General features: G+C 37.9%; 1 pseudogene; it reads left to right on the top strand.

Moving 5' to 3' along the window:
• The first annotated feature begins 2,027 nt into the window (after positions 1-2,027).
• Positions 2,028-15,311, top strand: LOC130034137 (paternally-expressed gene 3 protein-like; annotated as a pseudogene).
• Positions 15,312-25,978: the final 10,667 nt, after the last annotated feature.

Genomic DNA, 25,978 nt, shown 5'->3' with positions numbered 1-25,978 from the left:
TTTAAGCACTTGCACAAAATTGAAAAAGCATGTTATATTCATCTTTCCCCTTCCTATTACTCTGCATTAACTTCCTTTATCATAACCATCTACCTATCACTACACACAAATAAATATTCCAAACTTGATAGACACACACGCAATTTCCTATAAACATATGAACACATATGGGAGATTTTTTTATTTAACACAAAATTATATTATGCTATATAAATATCTCTGCATTCTAAGTTAGTAGTGTCTTGGAAGTCACTGCGAGTCTGCAAGATTGATGTCTCAATATTTTTTAAAAATACCTTATAAGTATCAGGAGGGTGTCATAATAATTAAACTATAGTATTTCCTAATTTCATACATATGATAATGTTTGTTGACTTACCCTGTTTTTATCTGTGCTTCGGACTATTTATTTTCAAAATACCACTTTTCTTACTCCTATTAGCCTAACACATTTCTTCTATTGCTTGCTTCTAGTTTGTCTTTCATTGCCCTCTAGTGATTTCTTGTATTTAGGCCTTATTTCTACAAATACTTTGTAAGCTCCTTACAGAAGTACATAAATTCTTTTTAATATTAGCCACAATAATTAACAGAGTATGTTCACAGAGCAAGAGTATTCACTTGATAATTTGGCAATAATAAAGTATAAATTTCAAAGCTGTGAGTCAAGGTATGAATAGATGGACCTAAGTCTTTAAGCTTTCTTTATACTGTCATTTCTGCCAGACATTAATTCTTTTCCTAAACTTAATTCAAAGTATATTTTTTTCTATGAAGAGTCTTAGTTCTTTGTATTTATTTTTTTTTCATATAGGAGTACTGGTGAGCCACTGGTTCAGCCACTGATTAGCTGATTGAATTGGGCATGAACTCCACCTTACTTTTTTTCCCCCACAATTTTATTTATTTATTTATTTTCTTATATTTATTTATTGAATCACTGTGGGAAAAGTTACTAAGCTTTCAGGTTTAAGTCTCGGTCATACAATGATCAAACAACTTTCCCTTCACCAGTACTCATTTTTCACCACCAAGAACCCCAATATACCCCCACCCCTCCCAATGCCTGTGGGGCAGATGATTTCTACTTAACTTTTCTCTACATTGATTACATTAATTATTTTGACAAAAGATGCACAATTATTGTTTAAAATTTCCCCCCAACAATCAGAATTGCTGAAAATGCATTGTGAAATACTTTGTTTTCTATAGCTGGTTATGAAAATCATATAATGATTTTGGATTTCTGCAAAGAGCCAGATAATCATGGTCCCCACTGAGTAACATTTACCATAGCCAAATTAATCAAGCAGGGATAATGCGTCTTCTTAAATCTTTTCTATGGTTCTCTAATACATACATGTTAAGGCACAAGTTGATTGACATATAACAAGTACTCACATTACCTCTTCTCATCACTCCCATTTATTTAGCTTCACTTTTCTCTTCCTTTCCTGATAATGATGACAAGGAGAAAAAGCAGAAAGAGGAGAACAACAAGGGTTGTAGTGATAAAAAATGTAATACTCCTCACAGTACTAGTGAATGTCCACTGAGTGCTTACAGTATTCTAGGTTCATTTATTCTCAACTTGAAGCTTCACTAAAACCTACACAGTGGGTAGCTTTATTTATGACTATTTTGTAGATTATCAAAGTGGTTAGGTAATACGAATTATTAAAGGGGGAACTAAGGATCTTCAACTAAAAATGTCATATTCTATCACTAAGACAATAGTTCTCAAATATTACGCATGAAAATTGCTTTGAATTTCAAAAAGAAACTCATTTTTAGAGCCCCAGTCACATAAAACTAAGGAAATTCAGCAGTGTCCATTGCCCTGCTTTTTCTCAGGATAGCCTCAGGGCATGATTCCCCATGAAGAGCTGGGAGTTTCTGCTTTGTTCAGCAGCTGCGCATTTCTTCACCTTTCCATGACTTACCATAAATATACTAAGACATCCTAACTGTAGGCATATAACTACACAACAGCACACTAGAAACAACTCCAGACTGCAAGGTCACGGATGGTAAAGCAACATAGTACCCCACCGGGCTTCATGAGTGAAGATACTAGCCTGGAAGACTCAACCAGTAATAACAAGCTATATATCCTCCATGATAAGGAATTTCAAGGAGAATTGATGAGAATGTGTAAGGAGTTCATAGAAACAGTGGAATTAGCCAACAATAAAACATGATCAGAAGTGAGGAAACTACAAACAGAAATGACTGATCTGAAAAACTTAGTAGGTGAAATAAAAAACTCATGGGAATGCCTCAGCAGTAGAGTCATAACAGCAAAGAACAGAATAAGTGACATCCAAGATGAGGACTAGAAAATCTCCAGAGAAGATGGAAAAAACGATCCAAAATAAACCAATGGATGACAGGAAAATGTTAGGATGAATTCAAGAACTAGATAAAAAAAAAAGCACTTCTGAAATTCATATGGAACAAAACCCCCTGCACAAATCACTTAATCACTTACTTAATCACTTAACTTCCCGTTAGTCGTCGATTTGCTCGAGCAGGCGCCAGTAACGTCTCCATTTGTCCCTGTCGCGTGCTAGTGTAGCCCAATGGCATCTGTTCGCTCCGGGAACATGAAGGGCCTCAAACCGATCGTTCATGATCTTCATGAAGAAGTCTGCCCATCTGGAAGGTGGGCGGCCACGCGGTCTTTTGACATCCCGTGGAATCCAGTCGGTAATAGCTCTAGTCCAGCGGTCGTCTTTAAATCTCATTACGTGACCAGCCCATCTGATTTTCGACGCCTTGGCAAATGAGACAGCGTCCTTGATTCTTGATCGTCGACGGATGTCAGAACTCCGGATTCTTTCTCTCATTTGAGTGAAACATGATATTCCAAGCATAGCTCTTTCTATTCTTCTTTGGGAGACCTGAATAACGTTCTCATCTTGTTTGCGTAGGGCCCAGGTCTCTGAGGCATATGTTAATGCAGGAAGAACAGTGTAATCAAAGAGATGTTCCCAGAGCCGGAGGTTCTTCGTCCTCTTAGCTATTTCTTCGACGTTCTTGAAGGCGTTCCAAGCCGCTCTCTTCCTCCTGCGCAGCTCGGGTGCCAGGTCATTTGTCATGTTGACCTCTCAACCTAGGTAGACATAGCTGTTGCATTCGGAGATGGTCGTTCCATTGAGAGCGAATGGGGCGTCAGGAACAAGGCTGTTTCTCATAAACATTGTCTTCGTAAGATTCAGCTGTAGTCCTACATTTCCACACTCACGGTCAAAGTCGGCCAGCATTTGTGCCGCTTGGCTGATGTTTGGTGTTATTAAAACAATGTCATCAGCAAAGCGGAGGTGGTGTAGTTGCCGACCATCTATCTTCACTCCCATTCCTTCCCATTCCAGTCGTCGCATCATGTTCTCGAGGGTGGCACTGAAGAGTTTCGGTGAAATGGTATCACCCTGCCGCACCCCTCTCTTGACATCAACGATCACTTCTTTGTAGAATGGTGAGATCCTGGTAGTGAATCCGCAATACAGCTCACGGAGGATCCTGATGTATTGGGCTTGAGTGCCCTGATTGGCTAGGGCTTCAATGACCGCTTCCGTCTCAACAGAATCAAAGGCCTTCTTTAAATTAATGAACATTAAACAGAGCGGCATCATGAACTCCCAAGAAACCTCAATGAGCTTGGTTATTGTGTGGATATGGTCGATGGTGCTGAATCCTTTGCGGAACCCTGCTTACTCGTATGGTTGTCCTTCATCTAGTGTTCTGCCAATCCTATTCAGGATGACTCGAGTGAACAACTTGTAGATGACAGACAATAGGCAGATGGGGCGATAGTTGCCAATGTCGTGGATGTCTCCCTTCCTGAACAGTAGTACGGTCCTGCTGGTTTTCCATTGGGACAGAACCTTGCATTCAGAGAGGTAGCGAGTGAAGAGCCGAGCCAGTGTATTGATGAGTACTGACGGCAGGTTCTTCAGGTGTTCAGATCTGACCTTGTCTGGGCCGGGTGTTGTTTGTTTCTTTACCAACGAAATGGCGTGTCGGATTTCGGAAGGGAGAACGTTGGGAACGACATATCCATCCTGTGGAATTTGGTATGTCGGCAAGTGGACATGGCTATCGAAGAGATTTGAGTAGAAGTCATGGATAATCTTCTCCATTGCCATTCTGGAGGATGTGATGGATCCATCAGGACGTGGGAGGGCAGTCATCTTGGTCTTATAGTTGGCGAAGGACAGGCGGGCGTTACGAATACTTTTCCCGGCTTCTGCCACATCTACCGGTACCTCTGCTCTTCTCTCTTTGAGGTCTTCCTTGATCGCATCTCTGCACTGCTTTGCGAGCTCGGACGTTAGCTTGCGGTTGCCTGAGGCATGCGCCAAACCACGCTGGTGAATTAGCTCAAGAGTTTTCGAAGATAGGCGATTTTTTGTGGCTATCTCTCTCTTGGCGTTCCTCGCACATTCATGGAGGTGCTGAACCAGTCGATCGTATTCCTCGTCAATGTTGTCAACAATGGCATCTTCCCATGTTGCCGCAATAGTACCAAAGAGTTCCCAGTTGGTGGTCATTCTGGGAGTTCTCTTTTTGAACTTAGTGGACACTACTTCCACTACCCAGCCGTCGCCACACTCCAGGACGCTTTCCGGACCCGCATGGCAGCTCCGGCCGAGACCCACGCACGACTGAAGACCCACAGAACAAGATAAGCGGAACTCTCTGAGACCTTGGACTCCAGGCTCGGCGGACCCAGGGACAGAGCTTCTCTGCTTGCTCCCACCACCACAGGTGACAAAGGGATTCTAATCAGGAGCCCCACCCTACCCTGCCCTGTCTGCTTCCATCAACCACCCAGGGATCGAGTTGTGCACAGGAGACCCACCCTACCCAGATAAATACCCCACTGGCAGACTTCCACTCTCGACACTACTTCCACTACCCAGCCGTCGCCACATTCCAGGACGCTTTCCGGACCCGTGCGGCGGCAAGCGGCCACGCAACACATCATAACACACTAAATACCCATCTTCCGGAATTGTCGTACCATATTTGATAGGGTTCAAATATGGTAACACCTACAAGGGTGATTAGAGGTCACCCCAAAAGCCTCTATCCCTCTCGGAAAGACTGGCAAGCTACCGAGAGTATTCTGCCCGCACGGAAGAGCCTGGCAAGCTATCCGCTGTGTATTCGATATGCCAAAACCAGTAACTACAACTGGTCTCATTCACCTGCACAAATAGCTAAAGCAAATTTTTTAAAAAAGAAAACAAATAGATAAAGAATTCCTTGGTGAAAAGAAGATGGGAAGTATCACTTTCCCTAACTTTGAATGGTACTACAAACCAGTAGTAATTAAAACAGTACAGTATTGGAATAAAGACAGACCCTCAGATTAATGCAAGATACTTGAATAGCCTGAGACAGAACCATGGGTATTTTATCAGTTAATCTTTGGCAAAGGTGCAAAAAACATGAAGTGGAGCAAGTAAAGACTCTTTCACAAGCAGTGCTGGAAAATCTGGTCAGGCACATACAGAAAAGTAAACTCAGACCACTTTCTAACCTCATACACTAAAATCAAAATGGATTAAAGACCTGAGTCCAGAAAGTGCATAGGAAAACATAGCAAGAACTCTCTAACATACTATAGGTAAAGGCTTCCTCAAAAATAAAACACCACTGACCAAGTAAGTGGAAGAAGAAATAAACAAATGGGACTATATTAAACCTAGAAGCTTCTGCACTTCAAAGGAAATGATGACCAGAGTATGAAGACAACCCATAAAATTGGAAAAAATTATTTATCCAAGATTCATCTGATAAGGGGTTAATATCCAAGCATTATAAGGCACTGGTAGAACTTTAGAAGAAAAAAATACAACCCCATTAAAAATGAGGAGAAGAGATGAATCAAAACTTTCTCAAAGAAGAGGTACAATCAGACAAAAGGCACAAGAAAAAGTTCTCTACATTACTAATTATCAGGGAGATGCAAATCTAATAATCTCAGACCTCAGAGAGTCACACACATCACAAAAATCTACAAGTGCTGGCATGGATGTGAAAAGGTATGTTCATTCACTGCTGGTGGGAATGCCAATTGGTACAGTCATTCTGAAAAATAATATGGACAGTACTCAAAAAAAATCCTAGAAATTGAGCTTTTGTACTACCCAGTAATACCACTCCTGGGAATATAACATAGTGGCCCAAAAACACAATGCAGAAAAGCCATCTGCACTCTTATGTTCATTGCAGTACTATTCACGAAAGCCAGAATCTAGAAACATTACAAGTGACCAAGAACAGATGACTGGATAAAGAAGCTATGATACATTTACACAGTAGAGTACGATGCAGTCACTAGGAAAAAATGAAGTCATGAAAACTACTTTATAGAAGTTTATTTAAGAACACTTGAGTGGGATATACAAGACACTAGTAGAATTGTACAAGAAAAAAACCCCTCCAACTCCAATAAAAAAATGGGGAGAAGAAATGAACAGAAAATTCCTCAAAAATGAAATGCAGATGACTGAAAAGCACATGAAAATATATTCTACTTAGCAAATCACTGGGGAGATGCAAATCAGAACAACAATGAGATATTATCTCATACCACAGAGACTGGCACACATTCAAAAGAACAAAAGCAATCAGTGTTGGTGTGAATATGGGGAGAAAGGGAAGCTCTTTCACTGTTGGTGGGTATGCCAACTGGTCCAGCATTTTGGGAAAACAATATGGGCATTTCTTCAAAAACTAGAAATTGAGCTTCCATATCACCCCACAATATCACTTCTGGGAATATATCCTGAGGGTGCAAAAAAGCACAGTAGAAATTGCATCCGCATCTCTATGTTCATTGCAGCACTGTTAACAAAACCAGAATATGGAAACAACCCAACTGCCTGAGAACTGATGACTCGTTAAAGAAACATCTACATCTACACAGTGGTCACTGTCACTGTCCTCTCGTTGTTCATCAATTTGCTTGAGCGGGCCCAGTAACGTCTCCATCGTGAGACTTGTTGTTACTGTGTTTGGCATGTGGAATATGTCACGGGGAGCTTGCTAGGCTTTGCCATGTGGGCGAGATACTCTTGGTAGCTTGCCGGGCTCTCTGAGAGGGGCGGAGGAATTGAACTCGGGTCGGCCATGTCAGCCGCATGCAAGGTAAATGCCCTACCTGCTGTGCTATCTACACAATTGGTACATCTACACAATGGAATACTATGCAGCTGTTAGGAAGGATTGTCATGAAAATTTGCTTATAAGTTGTATAAGTGGATGATTATGGAGAATATCATGCTAAGTGAAATGAGTCAGGAAGAGAGGGACAGACATAGAATGACTGCATTCATTTGTGAAAAATAAAATGACATTATTTGAGACTGATACCCAAGGACAGTAGATACAAGGGCCAGGGATATTATTCCATGTTTGGAAGCCTGCCTCATGAGCCGGGGAAGAAGGCAGCTGGAATAGAGAAGGGATCACTAAGTCAATGATGGTTGAGGGAATTATTTGGGATGGGAGATATGTGCTGAAAGTAGATAAAGGACAAAATGTGATAACCTCCCAATATCTATATTGCAAATAATAATGCCCAAAAGTAGAGAAAAAGAGTGTGGGAGAAATGATCTGCCATAGAGGCAAGGGGATGGTTGGGAAGGGGGGGGGGGGATACTGGGGACATTGTTGTTGGAAAATACGCACTGGTGGAGGGATGTGTGTTCAATCATTGTATGATTGAAAGTTATACAAATAAAGTTATTTATAACTGTAAAAAATAAAATAAAAACTCTGAGTCCCAGAGAAAATATAAGTGTATATAGAAACCATGGCACATAATGAAACAATATACAGCTCTTAAGGAAAAATGAAACCATGAAATTTTCTTACACATGGAGGGACATGGAGAGTATCATGTGAAGTGAAATCACAGTTAGAGGACCATAGGCAATTGCACTCATTTGTGGGATAGTGATAAAAAAGTAGTATGTGAATAATACCCAAAGACAGCAGAAACAAAGGCCAGAAGGATAGGTTCATGGCAGGAAGCTTGCCACAAATGGGCAAGGGGAGTGCAGTTAGGACAGAGAAGGGACAGCTATGACAATGGTAGTTGTAAATAGTCACTAATTGTGTACTGAAAGGGTAGATGCATGATATCATTTCATAACAGTACTGCAAAACTCAGTGCATGATATGAATGATGCCCTTCCAATAACAGTATTGTGAAACACAGTCCTAAAAGCAACATAAAAGAGAGATAACATGAGTAAGAAAGAGAGAAAGAGAGAGAGAAGTATAGTGTCTGGCACAGAGGCAGATTTTGTCCAGTCATTTGGAAACAGGGCATTATCACAGGTGTGAACTGATGCTGAGCATTTTCTATGTCTACAGTCCAGGTGTATGTCTTCTTTGGAATAATGTCTTGTTCAATTCCTTTGCCCATTTTGGGGAAATTGCTTGCTTGTTATTTAATGTGCAATTCTTTCTGTATTTTGTATGTTAACTTCTAAGGGGATAGATGATGTGCAAATATCTTACCCCAATTTGCTAGGTTACCTGGTAGTTTTGTGATAATTTTTTTGATATGTAAAATATTTTTAAATTTTATATAGTACAATTTATTTAAAGCATGACCCCTCTTTCTTTAGGTGTCCTGGGTTTATTTCTGGCTCTGTGCTCTAGGATTACTCCTGGTAGTGCTTGGGGAACTATATGTGCCCATGAGATTTAAAATGGGTCAATCCTAAACAAGGCAAGTGACTTAGCCACTGTAGTATCTCTTTGATCTCCTGAGTTACCTCTTTTCCTTCAGAAGTTAATTTTATTGTTTAAACCACTAATGTTCTTTTCACCATATTTTTAAAGAGATCTATGGTTATATATCTAAACCTTAGAATTAATCCCAAGAAATCAAATCAGTGCCAATGATTACAATAGCAGATCATTGTCAAGTCATGCCAGCTCCAATTTCAAATTTATCCTAAATCCTTTAATGTTTTCCATTTCCACTTTTACTATCCCAGGAGTTGTCTCTTTGACATGGAGTTATACCCTTTGAATATCACCCTGAACTATCTTCCATTATAATACCATCATAGAATACCTCCCACCAGTTCATCACCCACGAATATCTACCCTTAATATATTACATAAGAACATACCACTTGTCTGACACTCCAGAACACTATTACTAGTTTTTTTGCCCCCAAGAGCATTTCCCACTAGTTCATCTTCTGGAACACCTTCTTATGGTATATCATTGGAATTCATCTCTACTGTTCATTACTGTTCCCTTTTATACATTAGCACCTTTAGTTATTTACAGTATCAGGGGAGACATTGGGGATATTGGTGGTGGGAAATGTATAGTGGTGGAGGGATGTGTGTTGTAACATTGTATGAGTGAAACCAGATCAAGAAAGCTTGGTAACTGTAAATCACAGTGCTTCAATTAAAATAAAATAAAATTACACAAAAAGAAAATAAACATGAAAATAATATGGATAAGTTAAGTAAATAAAATACTTGATTATAATTTTACTTATAATCAAGTAAAGTACTTATAATCAAGTAAAGTTAAGACTATTTCCTTTAATTTTCCTCTGGTTGCAACAGAGTTATAGAATACTGGTTTGAAAGCTCACTCAGTAATAGACATCCAAATCATATATTCAGCAAAATTTTTATAGAGTGACATTCATTTTTAACAAGATAGTCTATTTTGTTTTTTTTGAACTGCAGATATTTGAGGACTCAAAGAAAAAGGAGTCATGAAAACATTTTAGTGTGGAGAGAAAAAAATTTACATTTATAAAATAAGAGACTGTTTAATGGTGAAAACAAAGCAGAATGTTGACCAAGTAAGTGGGGGATGATGAGTGGTCAACTATTTAAGAATCTAATAACAATCTAGATAACAATCTAGATAACTCACTTAGAGTTATTTAAAGGAAGAAGTTCACTTGAAAGGTCATGTGACAGGAATGAGCTTGCTTCATTCAAGAGACAGTGAGGAGAGCATCATAGTGATTGGGAGTAGGAGGAAGAGATGGGAATGCTAGTAGAGAAGAGGCCATTTGTATGACGGAGTTAAATTGCAGAACTTTGAAGTCTTTGCAAATCATGAGAAATATCTGATCTATGTATTCTAGAGGAGAGTTCTCATTATGTTAGGAATAACCTCTTAAGCAAATATTCAAAAACCTTAGAACAGTTACAGAAATCCTGTGATGAGAACTTTAGTAAAGTTAATGACTAATTTTCCATTAAATATTAAATTTTAAAACAGTGAAAATAATGTTACACATAGATGTGTAAATGATCATGGAGACGACTGTATTCAATCATTTTTATTTTAAATATCCCAAAAGAAATGCAAGAAAGATAAAAATAAAAGATAAAAAGATATAATTTTATATAGGGCATTAGTGAAAATATGTAAATCAATCACTATTCTGGTTGACACATGTATTTGATCTTATTGGTTGGTAGTCTTGTTTTCTAAGAGTATGGTCAATTTTATATTGGTCTAAGTATTTGAAATTGTATTATTTTATATAGGAGCAATGACCACTTATTGCAGATTTTTTCTTAATTAAATATTACTAAACCAAATTCAACAAACTTTATTGTAATTGTAAATATTTTAGACTTTGTGGCTCTGTCACTAATACTAAACTGCTGTAGTAATAATATAGTAGGAGGAGTAGGAGGAGGATGAAGGGGAGAAGGAGCAGGTAGATTATGGCAACTGCCAGGTATTGTGTGATGTTTACATTCCATATGTATGCATGCATATGTAATGTATACATCACAGACATACACAAATATACATATATGAGTACATTTATATTAATACATTAATGGCCATGAATTATGAGTACTGAATTTTGAATTTTTACATTTCATTAAATATATTTATTCTTTTGATCAAAGAAACTATTTTGAGCTGTAGGAGCCATTCTTAACTCTCAAAATATTACAAAAGCTGACAGCAAATCAGTTTTACCCCAAGGGCCATAATTTGCTGAATCACCTATGAATTTGTTTAGTTATTTCAACCCAATGATAATATATTCTTTATTCAAATTGAGTGGGTATTTATTTCTTGTATATCATAAGGAAAACAAATTCAACTTTCAAGGTTCACTTGTAGGATAAGTGGTGTTGCATTAATTTTGTTAACTAAGGAAAGCCAACAGTTAGAAGAAAGTACCTGAGTGCTGTGCTAAATCATATCTAATGTCCAGGGAGGGTAATTATTTGGAAAGAGAAAAAAAAAAGTAGGTGGGCATACTAAAGTAATGTGTTACAGCATATTCACAGAAGTATGTTTTTAAATAGGGAGCATTGTGTTTTACTCATGGTGGTGCAATAGGAATCTGCTAATTTTCGATCTGTCCTATTCCTTGGGGCTGGAGCAATAGCACAGCGGGTAGGGTGTTAGCCTTGCGCACAACAAACATGGCTGACCCGAGTTTGATTCCTCCGCCCCTCTCAGAGAGCCCGGCAAGCTACCGAGAGTATCTTGCCTGTACGGCAAAGCCTGGCAAGCTTCCCATAGAGTATCGATATGCCAAACACAGTAACAAGTCTCACAATGTTACTGGGCCCACTCGAGCAAATCGATGAACAACGGGAGAACCATGACTTATTCCTTGAATTCATCACCAAGAGGGAGAAAAATGACAGTAGTTAGAAAGCAATGGATATGCTCATGGCACTTGGTCAAATACCAAAGGTTTCAAGGAAAGTTCTCCTGGTTCATTGTCAGACCACATTAAAGTGACAAAAATAAAAGGGAAATGTCATATTAGCATAGTTGTTCTGCAAATGTCATATTTTACAATGCTTAGGTGACAAAGTTGGTACTCTATCATTTAATTTTTTTTATTTTAACCCAAGGGATATCACAGTTGGAGATACAACCAGAATGCTTTCCAATGTCATTAGACTTTTAAAATTTTATTCAAATGGTGAGAGTAGGTTGCCAGTTCTCAAATAGATTTAGTTAAGAATATTTTCAAAATTTATAAGTTGGTCAAGGTCTTTATGATAATAATAATCAATTTATAATTGGGGTTCACAAAAATGTTTCCAGGGAGAAAAACTAGCAGGAATTTAAGTATTCCAGAGTGGTATTTTCACAGACAGCCCAGTCTTTGGACAAACAGCCGCAGGAGGAAGCTGGCCAAGAAAAGAGGACAGTATCACTGGCTTGCTTCCCAGCATACTTCCTTTCCAAACTAATGACTTTCTTTATAAAAAAAAAGTTATTCAGTACAGAAAGTTAAAAACATTCTTACTATGGATATTTGCAATAAAGTTTTACACTCTTAGAATATTTAGAAAGAATAGGTTATGATGTTTCATATAACCCCATGGATTTGTGGTAAAAGCAGAGAGAAGACATTTGAGGCAAACTCTCTAGTGAAAAAATAAGCACAATTCAAGTTTCTTAGGTTCTCAGAGGCAAAACTTAATTGAAATCAATATGAAAAAAAGCAAAGAATAAAAAGTGCTGAAATGATTGTATGAAGCTTGAATCAGCTAAAAGTTTGATATGAGTAGAGTTCCCGTGTATTTGAAATTTGTTCAATAAAACTGTTTCTACGAGGTAGCATTGCTCTCCCTATTTCACTAGCAGTAGAATTACCATAATTATTCTTTTCTTTTAAACATACATACACTCATAAAACTGAGTAATTATCTTAAAACAAATAACAAATAGTAGACTTAGTTTTACTGAGTAAAGACATTACTGAGATGTTATGTATATATAGAATCCCTGAATCCAATTCTATTTCTACACTGATATCATGATTTTGAATGCTATTGTTATTTTTATTCATCTTTAATTGAGTATGGTTGCTAACACTTTAGCATTATTTCTTTTCCTTCCTACTCCTAATTTTTGTCAAATTGTAAGTTATAAATGAAGGCTTAAAATCTAATTAAAACTAAAGGCAATTCAAAGTTAACATTTTCCAAAAGCCATATTTACAAAAATAGCCACTTGAATTTATTTTCTTTTAAGTTAAGGAATTAAATGTGATGGTGGTGGTCGTTTTGGTGTGTGTGTGTGGGGAGGGGTCTGTGTGTGTACCACAAATAAATTAAATTATCTGTGAGAATCAGTAATAAAAAATTCCAAGTCATACTTCACTATATCAGAAAAAAACTATGTTATATTCTTATTAAAAAATAAGACATATGAGCAGAGAGTGGGTCAGGTACTTGCCTTACAAATGGATAAACCAGATTCAATCTGGTGTTACATGTGGTCCTCTGAGCACTGTAATGAGTGATATCTGAACAAAGATCCAGAGATATACTTTGAGCACAGTTAATTGCGACTAAAAAATTAAAAAAAAACAGAAAGTGCATCAACATACCACATTTTTGTATATGCCTGCACCATATATGATACCATATATCATCAAACTTAAACTGCATTTTATTTCTATTTCTGATTGAAAACTACTTATATCACAATAATCCAAAGTTGATTCAATTATGTTAGTTAATTGCCTGATCAATTTTTCACAAAAATTTGGGGTCACACATGGCAATGCTTGGTGTTACTGCTGGCTCTGCATTCAGGAACTACTCCTTACAGTGCTCAGGAGAACATATGGGATACTGGGGATCAAACCCAGGTTGGCTTGATGCAAGGCAAGTACCTTACCTGCTGTATTATCTGTGGCTCATTGCCTAATCAATGTTTGAACACATTTTATTTAGTCCTTTATTTGTTAAAATTAGCGAACATTGTAATTGGATTTTTTGTCAATTAAATAAAAATTGTAGAAAAAGTATTTTCATGTTTATACACCCTTACGATGGTGTTTCTGACCTCACTTCATGTCATTGAAATATTGTAATATGTTAGACATTGATCCATTCAACAAATATTTACTGGAGCGATAGCACAGCGGGAGGGCATTTGCCTTGCACGCAGCCAACGTGGCCGACCCGAGTTCGATTCCTCTGCCCCTCTCAGAGAGCCGGGCAAGCTACTGAGAGTATCTCGCCCGCAGGGCAGAGCCTGGAAAGCTCCCCATGACGTATTCGATATGCCAAACACAGTAACAACAAAGTCTCCAATGGAGACGTTACTGGGCCCGCTCGAGCAAATCGATGATCAACGGGAGGGCCTTTACCTTTACCTTTACCTTTTATTTTGTGATGGGCATTTTGCTAAGTTCTAGAGATACAGTGAGTTATAAGACAATATTCCTTTCTTCAGTATACTTTAGACAGGGTTATTCAACTCTACCTGTTTACTTAGTTTTTCTACTCTACTTTCAATACTCAATTCTAGTAATCAAATAGAGTTCAGAGGTCATGTCTTTAACATTATCTATAGGGAATTTTTATCCAAGGGTTAGGGGAGATTTAAAACAAGTAAAAGAAAGATTTGATCATTGTGGGGCCTCATACTTTGTAATAAGCATTACATACATAAATTTTAAAAAGCTACACAATTACAACCATAAAGGTTCACATCAATTCCTGTGCTAAGACCAATCAAATGACACCACCAGAAGAGTTTTGCTGACCTATGAATGTAAGGACCACCGTGGAAAGTCTTTTATTCACAAAACAGTCCTCATCGAGCATCAAAAGCTTCATGAAGTAGCCCAGGAAGTAGAAGCCAATGTTCTGGTTCCGTGGGAAGTTCTGCGGATTCGTGGTCAAATGTAGAGGATGCAGAGCAGGAAGTGGAGGCTGCTGAGCCAGAGGTGGAGGCAGCTGAGTCCAACATGGAGGCTGCTGAGCCCAGTGGAGAAGCCCAAAGACCTGACCAGGAGACTGCAGAATCAAACGGTGAAGCTGAACAGCCCAGCGAACAGGTGGAACAACACACTGGGGATGCCGATGAGCCAGATGGTACTGGGATTGAAGAACCAGAAAATAGAGCTGAAGAGCCAGAGAAACATGAAGACGAACCAGCTGGTGCTGGAATCAAAGACCCAGAGGTAGAAGGTGAAGATAAAGAAATTGAGGTGAAAGAGCCCTATATGAATGTAAGGAAACTTCACTGACAACTCAGCCCACCGTGAGCACCTGACAGTCTGTGCCAGGGTGATAGTGTCTGAGGCTAGAAGTGCCTATGAGGAAGCTCATCTTATGCTGTGCATGTGGCTGGCACCAGCACTGGGAACTGCTTTGCAACCTGTGACAGGCGCTTCAGGTGTGATGTCTGTGGCCAGCTTTCCGTGGTCATCTATTCCTTGCTAGACACCAAAATACCTATACTGGCTAAGAATCCAAGGAGAAATGAGATTAGTGTCTTTCAGAACTGAGCCCTTATATAAGGACGGAGAATTGAAACGATGCCATAACAGTGTCCATGTATTTACCTGCCTTCTGGCATAGACCCCTCAGACTTGCCTTAAAAGTGGATAAACCAGGTTCAATCTGTTGCCACAAATAGTAAGTCTTTTATTCACAAAACAGTGCTTACCAAGCCTGAAAAGCTTCACGAAGGAGCCCAGATGCATCTTGGGTTGAAGAACCTTCAGGTGCAACTCTTTCCACCTTCACGCTCCCCAGTCAAGTTCCAGTATATGCTTGTGAGAAAGCCATAGCACAGACTCCACCTTCTACCTGAGCAGCCACTCTGAGGGAGATACCAGGAGACTGGGACTAGATTGCCCTATCAACAGTAGACACTCCACACAAATATCTATAGCCTAGACCCAATGTTTTCTGACATGTATATAAAATAGCAAAGTGTAGCCATAGTAATTACATGTTTGAATTGAATATGCTGTATAGTTCTAGTTCACTGGACACAGGTACAATACCTGGCACTGTGGGGATTTTTTTTTGTTTTGGTTATTTTGCTTTTGAGAAGGTAGAGAGCAACAAATTGGAATATATTTGTAAACATTTTAGATACAGGGATGGTGCATTATTTGATCCATCTCTTTAGTTATGAGAACTGACTTTGTATTATCTCTTAATCTAAAACTATTCAAGTAAAGTTGTAGTTATGAATGATAAAAAGAGATAAAGAACTTTGCTGTTTGAAAGGAGGAGGACTTGAGCTTTCTTTCAGACATTTGGACTATACCAGCACTTTAGAACCTCATGTTGCGACAGACATTACAATAAACCTGTTGGCAACCAAATAGTTGCCACATTGAAGCTTGCAAATTATTTTTTGTTGTTGTTTGTTTGTTTTTGTTTTGGGGTCACATTCGGCAATGCTCAGGGGTTACTCCTGGCTCTGCACTCAGGAATTACTCCTGGCGGTGCTTGGGGGACCATATCGGATGCTGGGAATCAAACCCAGGTTGGTCACATGCAGTCCCTACCCTCTGTGTTATCACTCCAGCCCCAGTAGCTTGCAAATTCTTACTCAGAAATACTATGTTTTATTATGTTTTAACCAAAATTTAGGAGACCAATCAGATGAGACAAAGTGACACGTTAAGAGATGGATGTTTTTTGCAACATGCAGGTGGATTGGAAATGGTGGATTCATGCCCTAAAAGCAATGATCTTGTCTTTCTGCCTGACAACAAGAAGCACATTTTTAGGAAGAGTGAGTTACAGGTTGATGAGTGCCAGAGCGATTACTAAATTCACTTAGGTAATGATTCCCTGAGGCACATTTCCAATGTGAACATTAAATAAGGATTTCAGATGAAATGGGGGTTTTTCATTTTTTTCATTTTTTAATGAATCACCATGAGATGCAGTGACAGACATACAAACTTTTGTGATTACGTTTCAATCATACAATGATTGAGTACCCATCCTTCCACAAGTGCTATTCTCCACCACCAATGTTCCAAGTATCTCTACTACCACCCATTCACCCCGACCCCACCTCTGTGGCAGGCATATTCCATTTTACTCTCTCTTTCTCTCTCTCTTTGGGTGTTATGGTTTGTAGTACAGGTACTAAGTGGCCATCATATTTGGTCCATAGTCAACTTTCAGCACACTTCTCCCATCCCAAGTGAGCCCTCCAAGCATCATTTACTTGGTGGTCCCTTCCCTATCCCAGCTGCCTTTTCCCACGTCATGAGAGACTGGCTTCCAAGCCATGGAGTAATCCTCCTGGCCCTTATCTCTATTATCCTTGTGTGTTAGTCTCCTGTTAAGTTGCATTATATTCCACAAATGAGTGCAGTTATTCTATGTCTGTCCCTCTCTTTCGGACTCATTTCACTTAGTATGATACTCTTCATATCAATCCATTTATATGCAACTTTCATGATTTTATCTTTTCTAACAGCTGCATAGTATTCTATTATGTAAATGAACCAAAGGTCCTTTAACCAGTCATCTGTTGTCAGGCACTTGGGCTTTTTCCAGATTCTGGCTATTGTAAATAATGCTGCAATGAACATACAAGTGCAGATGTAATTTCTATTGTATTTTTTGCATATCCGGGATATATTTCCAGAAGTGGTATTACTGGGTCAAATGGGATCTCAGTTTCTAATTTTTTGAGAAATGGCCATATTGTTCTCCAAAATTTGAACCAGTCAGCATTCCCATCAGCAGTGAAGGAGAGTCCCTTTCTCCCCACATCCTTGCCAACACCAGTTGCTTTTGTTCTTTTGGATGTGAGCCAGTATCTGTGGTGTGAGATGATATCTCATTATTATTTTCATCTGCATCTCCCTGATGATTAGTGATGAAGAGCACTTTTTTCATGTGCCTTTTGGCCATTCGGATTTCTTCTTTGAGAAAATTTCTGTTCATTTCATCACCCCATTTTCTGATGGCATTAGTTCTTCTTGTAGAGTATTAACCCCTTATCAGCAGGGTATTGGGTGAATATCCTTTCCCATTCTATAGAATATCTTTGTATTCTGGTCACTTTTTTTGAGGTGCAGAAGCTTCTTAGTTTAAGATAGTCCCATTTGTTTATCTCTGCTTTTACTTGCTTGGTCAGTAGGTTTTATCTTTGAAGATACCTTTAGTTTCAATGTTGTGGAGGGTTTTGCAACCTTTTCTTCAAGTACCATATGGATTATGGCCTGATGTTGAGGTCTTCAATTCAAAAATGAAACACTACTTCAAGAAATAGAAAAGGCCATGGGGAAATGGAAATATACTCCCTGGTCATGGATTGGGAGGATTAACATTGTCAAATGTAATACATTTGTCAAATGTAAAACATTGTCAAATGTAAAAAAATGTCAAAAGCATGATACAGATTCATTGTGATCCCTGTAAGGGTACCCATGACATTGCACTGCACTGCACTGTCCTCCCATTGTTCATTAATTTGCTTGAGCGGGCCCAATAACGTCTCCGTTGTGAGACTTTGTTGTTACTGTGTTTGGCATATTGAATATGTCATGGGTAGCTTGCTAGGCTCTGCCGTGTGGGTGAGATACTCTCAGTAGCTCGCCAGGCTCTCCGAGAAGGGCGGAAGAATCAAACTGAGGGTGGCCAGGTTGGCCGCATGCAAGGCAAACGCCCTACCCATGACATTATTCAAAGAAATTGATCAAAAACTCCTGAAATTCATGTGGAAGAACAAGTCCGCAAAAATAGCTAAAGCAATTCTTGGGGACAAGAGATGGAATGCATCACCTTCCCCAACCTCAAACTGCACTACAAAGTGATAATAATTAAAGCAGCATGGTATTAGAACAGAGGCACAGTCACAGACCAATGAAATAGTGTTGAATATCCTTACACATACCCTCAAATATGTGATCATTTAATCTTTGATAAGGGAGAAAGAAATATAAAGAGGAGCAAAGAAGTCTCTTTAACAAATTGTGCTGGCAAAACTGGACAGCTACATGCAAAATGTCTAACTAAAATCATGCACAAAAGTTAGATCAAAATGGATATCATATTAATGTTTTCATCCTTTTATCCTATAGAAAAAGATAAGGGAGATATTCTTGACATAATGAACTATACCTAATCAGACAAGTTTTATGGTTATTTATACTGAATTCAACTCCTATTCCTTATTCTGGTTTCACAATGACATTTTTATATAAGCCTCCATTAATTCTTCAGAATATATCTACTTTTATTTCTGACCAATTATTGATCTTATGTGTGTCCTATATTCTCATATCCATATAACTCAATCTCATATTTGCCTTTGTTTATAATTTTCCTCTTAATTTCTTAAATTTTCCCCTTCCCTCCTTTTGTCCCTTTGGTGTTTCTGCTCATACCCTTGTGATTACAAGGCAGATACTCTACTAGTGAGCTGTCACTAACCCCACCCAGTCCTGTGTTTTAAAAGATAAAAACCTTCATTATTCAATTTAATCCCTAGCTCAATATCTCAGAAGTTTTGATAAAATTGCTGTTAAGTCTAAATATCCAATAGAGTTTGCTGATTTAGACCAATGTATTCATTCATTCATTCATCATCCCGTTATTCGTCGATTGCCTCGAGCAGGCCCCAGTAACGTCTCTTTCATCCTAGCCCTGAGATTATATTCAAGGCTCTTTAGGAGAATGAGACCCATCATTGCTACTGGTATTTGGCATATTTGGGACGCCTCGGGGAGTTTGCCAGACTCTGCCCTGTGGGCAGGCTAAAACCAATGTAAACAACAAAAATATCCTTGGCAGACATTATACATACTCTCTAGTCTTTGGGCTGTTAGTAATGGATCCCACTGTTACCCCATGATTGTGATTTTTAAAAGGAATGAAAATCCCTGAGAACATGGCTGCCAAATCTAGCGTGGATTAAAGGGGCACCACTAGGATACTAGCCCCCAACGTGTGTCTTTCACTCAAAAGCCTCAGTTTCATTTTCAGATCCTTGACCAAGGTGGGGCCTAATCACAGTGGCTGGTGTGGAAGGTGGAAGTTAACCTGAGGCCTACTTTTCCTTCCCAGCCTGAGATATCTATGGCTCAAGAGACCGGGTCATCAGGGTCGTGCAAGAGCAAACTCCCAGATGGCGGGGAGTTTGCTGAACAGCCCCTCCCACAAAACAAAGATGACACCTGATTCTTCTTTAAGAAGAACCAGGGCCAGAGAGGAGTACAGCAGTAAGTAAGGCACCTTCCTTGCAGCATGCCTGGGTTTGATCCCCATCACCACATAACCCCTGAGCCTGTACAGCCAGGAGTGAGCCCTGAGCCCTTCCAGGTGTTTCCAAAAAAGAATCTGAGGATGCTCAAAAGGACCCCAATGAATAAGAGAGGACTGCCTGGTTTTGTTCGTGCTGTTCAAAGGCCTGAAAGGAAAGCAGAGATGTTCTCAGAGAAGGAGGGGGGCAAAGCCTTACACAGGACTGATGTGGGTTTGATCCCCAACATCCCATACGGCCCCCTGAGAACTGCCAGAACCAATTCCAGAGTTACCCAAATCTTTTGGGTAACATAATTAAATATCTCCTATATCGACCAGCATGAGGAAACCCCATTCAATGCATTCATTTAAATTTCCCTTAGAAGTTGAACTGCCATAAGTTCAGTAGTTGGAGCTGCTATTAAAAGACATGATACGTTTGTAGGAATCGCCTATAAACACATTATTGTCATTGAGCTTTGATGTTTTAAAAGCTAGTAAAGCAAAAAACTAGTTGTTTGCTTCTTTATGCATATTTAAATAACTGGAGAATTTTAGAAGCATGTCTTTATGCTATTCAAGAATGTTATTATCTGTAATCTACATGGAATGAATGTCCAATGTTTGCAGTGGAAGAGATATTTTCTAAATAAATATTTATATTACTAATACATGATGGCAGAACTGTAATAAAGAATCAAACTGTAAAGTCCTTAGGGATATGGGTCATATATAAATTCATAGTTTTAGTCCTTATTAACTTAACAGTGATGGACACATAAATACTAAAATATTTTTGATAAATTTATATTAAAATGATTACTTCTGGTCCTAATTCCTGGTGATTAGGATTAGCTTGGTGATTTCATAGATAGCTTGGGTGATATACTCTTATTTTCTTTCACAGGAGATATTTTATGCAGACCAAATTCTCCTGAAAATTACAGCCTTCTCAGGTAGTGTCAGAGCAGGTTTGAGATTTTTAATTACCAGTTCCTGTTCTGCTCTACTGAAATATTAAACTAAGTGTAACTAATTCCACTTTAGCAATTTCTTGAGATTGTTACCACAGGGAATCCTGGGAGAGAAAAGTATTCTACTGATAGCTAAGAAGGTGGTAGACTCCACTTTAATTGAATAAGTTCGATGTATGTCAAATAAAGCATAGAATTAAGATCAACCAAGAGCTTTAGGGAGGATAACATTTTGTTACTTCATGTATTATTGAATATTTTCAGGTATTAACATGATGATTATTGATTGAAACTCAATATGCATCCAGGTTATGGCTTTCTATTGAAAGAAGATATATTAGTACAGTGTTGCTTACATTTATCCAGCTAAATTCAGATATAATTGTTATAATCAACAACTGTTACAAGGTGTCAGTTTATTTTACAATTTTACTAACACTAAAATAATATTTTACTTATTTTACTAATAATAGTTTTACTTACTTTAAATTTTGTTGTCTGGATTCTCCTAAACCCTCCTTTCTGGAGTGATGCAAATGATTGCAGTAAATATACTCCACATAGACATGCCCAGATGTGATCTATGTTTTCGTTCACCCTCATTTACATGCTGTGCACAAATGCTGTGGAATAAATCAGTACTTGAATGACGGTAGTGAGTCACTCTGAAGGAGGCTGTGCTCAAGTATGATATTTATTTACATGCACTAATTGACTCTAAAGAGTGTTATAATTTGCTTATGGATTAAGGCTCATTGGAAGAAGCCATGATTAGGAAATTATAGTTTTATCTCTATAGTTTAGATGACAATGGGTTGAAATAATGACAAGCTCACATTTTCTTCTAAACACTTGCTCTATCACCACTTACATTGTACACTGCTTACTAAAATATGCAATTTTAATAGCAAGAAATTAGTGGAAGTCTAGTAGTAGAGGAAAAGCAGAAGTGATATGGAGAAATTTTCCGTGGAAGTAAACTTCTAAGTTAGCTTGTAAAATTATAAGTTTGTGTAAGAGGTCAGATTTGAGTGTCAAAATTTGAATGTCCTCAGAGGTTTTCATATCTCCTGAATTGGAGAGTTTTGTGGGAGCAACAAAGCAGTTAAAAACTCATTTGGATGCAGGTGTCCTCCATTGTGAACCATTCCTTACGTTACCAAATATCTTAAGAAGGAATGTGCTGTGAATCACTGTGTGCTTTCTAGTAGGACAATGAAGACTTACAATAGGATAAACTTGATGGATGGAAAGTAATATTTTCTGAGACAAGTACAGAGAATATCCAGGTCTTCATAAGAAGCGCTAATCTTTCCTTACATTTTGGAATTTTGGCGTATAGTGCAATAGCCACTAAACATATGTAGACATGTAAATGTAAATGGTTAAGATTCAGTTACATTAAAAGTTCAATTTTGTTATCAAACTAGCTAAAACTCAAAGTTTTCAAATAACATATTGGATAATACAACTATAGAAAATTTCTACAATCACTAAAAGATATTATAGACAGTATTATTCTAAAAAATTACAAAAATAACTGACACAATAGATTAATTACAGCACTCCTCTTAAATTTTCTCTTGCATTCTTTCAATGTCCCTCCACTGACCAGCATAAAAGTTCATTTAGGTTGTATAACTGTTATTGTGAGTTAAGTGAATCACTAGTTTAAATTAAGGCATTTCTACCCGGAAGATATTTATAATTCAATAAGACATAACCACATACAGAAAATAAAATGAAAATTTCAAAAAGAGGGGTATAGGTAAAAGTTATGAAAATATGAAAAAGAAAGAGTTCTCTTGGGTGTGGGGAACTGGAATACTCATTCCCATTTATTGAATGCCTACTGTACATTGAGTTTTTGACCTAAGTAAACTTGGTCTTAAGTGCATCATAGGTTAACTGGTACATTTTGTTCAGGAATAATATCTTTTCAGTATTAGCTATAGTGAGCCCAATGGATGCTATATAGAGTTTCTTTAATTAGTACTTGGGAGTATCTTCCCTATTCTTCTTTCCATTCTTCTGTCCTCTTCCTAGTCTCCTGGATCCATCATACTTATGGCCCACTTATGGAAGCTAGTGAGCCTATTTTTCTTGATATTAATCCATGCCAGTTATTTTCAACTTTTGTAGAAATACATTTATGTTCTTTCATATTCTTGATGTTGCAGCACTAAAATGATAAATATCTTTCTATTAACACTTATTATTTCTTGTGTGTAACTTTGCTAGAGATAATCCTTACTATACTAAAGGTGTCAAGTTGTAAAGAATATGTAGGTGTTGGGACCTTTATTCCAACCAATAGTCCCATAATCCCATATTCATATTACTTTATCTAATCAGGAAATATTTAATTATAAGACCTTGAAGAATTTCAGTATTGAATATGGTGATCAAACAATGTGTGTAGATGGACATATTCATTTGTCAGGTGTTTTGTTTTTTCATTGCTTATTTATGTCTTTGTTGTCTAACTAAACATGTTACACAAAACAAGCCATATGTAGTTTGAATCAGTCACTGGAGTATTTGACTTTGAGAACAAGAATTAAAAATGGAAAGCTATATAGTTTGATAGAGACATTAGGTTGTTGGAAGTCTCAAATCTCAGTAAGTAGTTGGAAGTTATTTGGTAGAAAAATAGAAACAAACATCATCCATTGTGATGATTTTTAAAGTGAAATATTGCTTGAGTTTCCTTTTTATAGACTAGCTACCAAGAGTATCTCACCCACACGGCAAAGCCTGGCAAGCTACCTGTGGTGTATTCCAATATGTCAAACACAGTAACAACAAGTCTCACAATGTTACTGGGCCCACTCAAGCGAAATCTATGAACAATGGGAGAACAGTGACAGTGACAGTGACAGCCTTATTCTCATAGACAAATATCTAGCGAGGTTGTAGAAGACACTTGTAGTAAAGATACCTACTTATTTCCTTCAATTACCATCAGATTTGGAATCATTTAGCATACTTAATAAATAAATTTAATAATGACCTCTGATCAAAGATAATTTATAGTTAAATTAGAGAATAGACTGTGATCACATGGATAATGTGAGGAACACTATAGCAGTGAAATTATACTGAAATCTCAATAGCAATTCTCCTTTGATCTTTCTAACAGAGCCCTAGTTTTGTAGTGAGCACGGAAAATGCCTTCTCAGTTTTAAGTGTAACTATGGAACTTGTGTGCAAATGACACATTTGAGAGGAAAATGTAGTACTTTTTATTTAGAATAATGCATATATTAAGTTGCTAATGTAATAGCCCTCCTGGGGCTATGAATTAACAAACACAATGATAGAAATCAACTCCTGGGCTGGAGTGATAGCACGGCGGGTAGGGTGTTTGCCTTGCACGCGGCCGACCCAGGTTCGATTCCCAGCTTCCCATATGGTTCCCTGAGCACCTCCAGGAGTAATTCCTGAGTGCAAATCCAGGAGTAACCCCAGTGCATCGCCAGGTGTGACACAAAACAAAAACAACAACAACAACAACAACAAAAATCAACTTCAAGCAGAAAGCATAAGGATATAATTAACTGGAACATTGTTAGCATTGTGATAGAGCTACTACAATGTAGCAGTACTGGGTTGCTTACTTCAGACCTTTCCATTGTGTGGACAGGAAACAAGCATACATCTAAGCCACTGAGGTTATTTTATCTATTTGTTAGAATTCACTCAAATGAAAATTCATAAAGTAGTCCATTCCAAACTTCAAATGTAAATGCTAACATTCTTAGATATTCCATGGACGAATTTTAAAAGCTTGTGAAAATATTGAAGAATCAGGGGAACAAGTTCAGATGTTTAATAGAAAATGCTAATAAGGGATATAAAATGATGTCCACAAGAGGAAATGCATGTAAAGAAATTCAACTGTGAAAAGTATACTAGGAATATGATAAATGGCTTCGGGTATATAGGAAAGAGGTACAATTGTCCTACATTCAGAGGGTCTCAATAATCATGGGGCACACATAGTAACTAGAGAATATTCCAATCTAATTGGCCCCAAAAGGGATTGCAACGGGGAGACCAGGCCAGAATGCAAAGCTCCATTCCTGTCTGGTGCTCATTTATTGTTATAAATGAATCTATAATGTGTCTCAGCTTCAGCTTAAATGAATGTCATTCCTTTTCATTAGTAAGTTCTTTAAAAATCAATAATGTTTACTTTAAGGAAAAGCTGTAGAAGTTACTAATTTATATCTGATTAAATTTTCACTTTGTCTTTCAGAATTTAATCTAAATTACCTCTTTCGTTTAGATTTTTAACTACTGACTATATGAATTCTATTGAGATACCCAAATATAGAGAAAAAAATGTTTGAAGCCATTAGGTGAATTTTAGTTTAGAAGGCTTCAGGTGCTGCAGATCTTTCTATGAGGTTTATTATTACAGCACATACAGGGGATTTCAAGTAGAAATAACAGTGTTTTAAATAAAGAGAGATAGGAAGAGAGAGAGACAAAGAGAAGAAAAGCCCCTGTCATAGAGGACGTATGGGGGGGTGAGTATTGGGGGGTGATGGAAGGGAAACTGGGGACACTGGTGCTGGGAAAGGTCCACTGGTGAAGAGATGGGTGTTGGAATACTGTGTGACTTAAATCTAATCATGAACAGCTTTGTCAGGGTCTGTCTCAGAGTGATTCAATTAAAAAGTTTGAAAAGAGAGATAGAAAATGTGGATTGGAGAAAGATTTTTCCCAGCTAAAGTTTGTAACTCAGTATAAATTACCTTACATTTTTGTGTGTAATACCCAAGGCACACTAATAAGTCCTCAGGAAATGAGACATCAAATATTGTTGTTGTGAATGCTGTATTTTAGGATACTTAGTTTTGAATAAGGTACCCAAATGACTTTAAAAAGGGTTATGGAACTGTCATAGAGACTAAATTTTAGTACAGATTTCCCCCTAAATATGTTGGCTGAGAGTATATCATACC

The sequence above is a fragment of the Sorex fumeus genome, unplaced genomic scaffold (genome assembly GCF_029834395.1).
Source record: "Sorex fumeus unplaced genomic scaffold, SorFum_2.1 ptg000058l, whole genome shotgun sequence".
NCBI classification, from domain to species: Eukaryota; Metazoa; Chordata; class Mammalia; order Eulipotyphla; family Soricidae; genus Sorex; species Sorex fumeus.
The sequence above is the reverse complement of the archived record's forward strand: the minus strand, read 5'-3'. Positions and strand labels throughout refer to the sequence as shown.